Genomic DNA, 3,873 nt, shown 5'->3' with positions numbered 1-3,873 from the left:
CAGTTTCAGCCAAACTGAAAAAATCCAGGAACCAGCCTCTATATCAAGAGTAGTAAGTTTAGAAAGGAATAAATAGGTTTATTTTATTCTTTGTAACCTGTCTTACGCAAAAGAGTAGAATCAAATTTGGGTAATCTGGGAAATTATTTTTATGTGATAACTAAAATTGTGCCCAGCGGGAACATCCCTCTGTATGTAGTAAGTTTTAGAAAGGGATAAATAGGTTTATGTTTATTTTCTTTGTAACTTGTCTTGGTACCATTAAGGGAATTATCAAATTTGGGTATTCTTGTGTGTATTAAGATTTTTGCCCAGGGGAACATCCTCTTTGTTTTGAATCTGTTGTCTGTGAGAGTAGCTGGTATGCTAATCTCTCCCAGAGGGTTTTCTTTTACCTTTCTTTTCTTTAATTAAAAGCCTTCTTTTTAAATACCTGATTGATTTTTCCTTGTTTTTAGATCCAAGAGGATTGGATCTGGACTCACCAGAGATTGGTGGGAGAAAGGAGAGGGGATGGTTAATTTCTCCTTGTTTTAAAATCCCAGGAATTGGATCTGGACTCACCAGGGAATTGGTGAAGGAGTCTCTCAAGGCTACCCAGGGAGGGGAAGGTTTTGGGGGGGACAAGGAATGATCCAGACACTGAAAGTCTGGATGGTGGCAGTGGTACCAGATCTAAGCTAGTAATTAAGCTTAGAAGTGTTCATGCATCTGTACCCTACAGTTCAGAGTGGGGAAGGAACCTTGACAGAGGGCTAGGAGATAGAAAAGAAAAATTTTACTTGTAAATGGAGCATGTTTGATAGGGGTTACAGGAAGACACAAATGTGAAACCCCACCCTGCTGTTTTTAGAACAGTCCCATGCTTCCACGCAGAGCTTGAACTACACGCAGAACTACAACTCTTGGCCACTACGATCACTGGAGCGAATGCTGGGAACAGCCTTTTTTACTAACCCTGTTAGGGATGGAACAACATCAACTGCCACTGAAGGAGTAGGCCCAACTGGGATGGGTGGGGGCAGGCCTAGAGGTGCTTCAGCAGGCCTTATCTTGGCCTAAGCAGGCCTGGCTAGGATCTGGGCCTCACCTAGGATATTAGGGAGACAATGGGTGAGGTGATATCATTTACTGAACCACCTTCTGCCTGCTGCCAGAGAGACAAGGCTTCCAGCTACCCAGAGCTTTTCTCTCACTAGCAGGGCCGGGTCTAGATTTTTTGCCACCTCAGGCAAAAAAATTTTTGGCTGATTTCCCATCTCCCCCCCTGCCTTTTTTTTTTGCCTGTTTAAAAAAAATGAAGTCAGAGAATTTGTAGTCAGCAAAAACAAAAAACTACATCTTTGGTCTGTGAATACACTAACCATAATCTGTTAACTTGTTCCCCATTTTTCATATTTTTCTTCAAACTGGATGGCATAAATCAACTATTCGACTCATTAAATGGATATTCAAATATAGGATCTAGGTTTGAATGATTAATCATTGAATAATCATTAGTATTGCATCAGTAATTATTGTCAGCCATGTACTTGGATCTGATCCTATGTCAGTCTCTCCATCTTTTAATAATTGTTCTTCAGTTTTAGATTTGGATAACAGTTCTTCATTTTTGGACTCTTCAGCTGAAGAAGTAAATCTTTGGATGGATTGTGATTGTTTGTCTTTATCAGTTAGCAAAGATAATCTTTGGTCAGATTGTTGTTCATCTTTATCAGTTGATAAAGATACTCTTTGGTTCGATTTGTCTTCATCAGTTGCTGAATAATCACTTTCAATGCATTGCTTAGAGCTTTCTCCTTGATTGTTGACTTTTTAAAAATACTTATTTGAAGTATATGAGAGTTTTTCTAACTTTTTGCCATTTCTCTCTTTGTGGCTGGCAGGCAGCACTGGAAAGTCGATTTTGTCTCGGCATTTTAGCTCTGTAACCACTGGCACCAATGCGACATGGAAATTGGCGCAAATGGTGCTGATAGGGCAGCACAGTACATACAAGTAATCATGATTTCTGATTTAATTAATAACTATTAACGTTTACACATTTACGCACATTCACATTACCAGTGACCGTGTCATGACGTGAAATGATATTTTTCACATCACATTCTTACCACACTACTAGAGATATTTTTGATCTTCAGGTATTTTTTTTGTTATACATTGGTGGCTTTTTCCAAAATAAAAGGATGGCCGGAATGCCGCCCCTGGAAATGTGGCATCCCAACCACGTGCTTGCAGGGCCGGCTTTAGGAAATGCAGGGCCCCACTCGAACATTTTCGGCGAGGCCCTGGCAGGAATGACTTAAAAAAAAAAAAAAAGCCTTTAATTTCTTCCATGTATTATTTACTTTCCATAACTATATAAATAATAAAATTATATATTATGTACATTGGATCATATGTGCTGTTGATTAGTTATTAATGACCGCCATTTCACATGTGTGGGTCCCTGCCAATCCCTGGGGGTGTGCACATGTGTGGGTCCCAGCTGCTCCCTGCCCCCCTCATTGAAGCAGGTGTGCAGGGTTACTGCCCTGGGAACCACTGGGCAGCAGTGGACATGGGGCTGGTTGGAGGCAGGGCAGGGGCTGACTGGAGGTAGAGTCTGGCTACAGGCAAGGCAAGGGGTGCAGGGCTGGCTGGAGACAGGGGGTGTGGGGCAGGCTGGCTTCAGGCAGGGGGGTGCAGCAGGGGTTGGCTGGAGACAAGGTAGGGGGTCCAGGGATGGGTGCAGGCAGGCCGGGCAGGGGTGTGGCAGGAGTTGGCTGGAGACAGGGCAGGGGGTTTGGCAGGGGCTGGCTGTGGGCAGGGAGGGGTGGTGTGAGCAGGTTCAGGGGGTGCAGCAGAGGCAGCTGGAGCCCCGGCCCTTTAAATTGCCCCCAAGCCCCTGCTATTCCAGAGCTCTGGGGGCTATTTAAAGGGCCCATGGCTCCCCTGCTTCTACCCCGCTCCGGACCTTTTAAATAGCCGCGGGAGCCCTGGGGAATGCATGGGGGCGGTGGGGCTCTGGCAGCTATTTAAAGGACCAGGGTGGCAGAGGCAGCTGGAGCCCTGGCCCTTTAAATAGCCCCAGGAGCGCCCCGCTACCCCAGGGGTCTGGGGGCTATTTAAAGGCCCAGAGTGCCAGCCAGGCGAACGGGTCTGCAGGGTAGAGCTTGCTGTGCTCTGTGCAGAGCTCCAGCTGGGAGAGCGGGGCTTGCCACGCTCCAGCAGGAGCAACAGCTGGGAGAGCGGGGCCGCGGGGCTTGCTGCGCTCCCGCCAGCGTTTTGCTCAGGGGAGCAGGGCGAGGGAAGACCCCGGAGCAGATGGCAGCCGGAGTAAGTAAAACAAATGAAAAAGGCACCTAAGGTGCGGGGCCTGATTCCCAGGAATCGGGCGAATCGGCCTAAAACTGGCCTTGCGTGCTTGCTTTGCTGGTGCCTTGAGCCAGTGCTGCTCACCTGCAAAAGCTGGTCCAATAAAAGATATCACCTCATCCACCTGGTGTCTCCTGTATCCAGGGCCCAGTGTGGCTCCAGATCCCCTGCCCTGGGCAGGCTGCGGAAGAACCCTAGGGACAGGCCTTCTTTAAGGAACAGAGAAGAGGGGAAGCGCCTAGACCTGTCTGGTTAAATATCGAGGGCTGCTCTCCTGGTCCTAGCTCCACACTTTGCCCAATGGCCGCGCGGCTTTTCCTGACTGTCAGGTGACTGCTCCAATGGGGAGGGAGGCAGGGTGAGCCACGGAGCGGGTGTTTTAAAGCTTCCCTCCCAGGTCGGGTGGGCGGGTACCTGTGGGAGTGTGCTGCGTGTGGTAGGCTGCTCGACGTGATTGGCGGACGGAGCAGCCAATGGATTAGAAAGGCGGGCCTGAGCTACCTGTTGTCTAGG

The sequence above is a fragment of the Chelonoidis abingdonii genome, chromosome 9 (assembly GCF_003597395.2).
Source record: "Chelonoidis abingdonii isolate Lonesome George chromosome 9, CheloAbing_2.0, whole genome shotgun sequence".
Taxonomy (NCBI): Eukaryota; Metazoa; Chordata; order Testudines; family Testudinidae; genus Chelonoidis; species Chelonoidis abingdonii.
Note: the sequence above shows the minus strand (reverse complement) of the source record.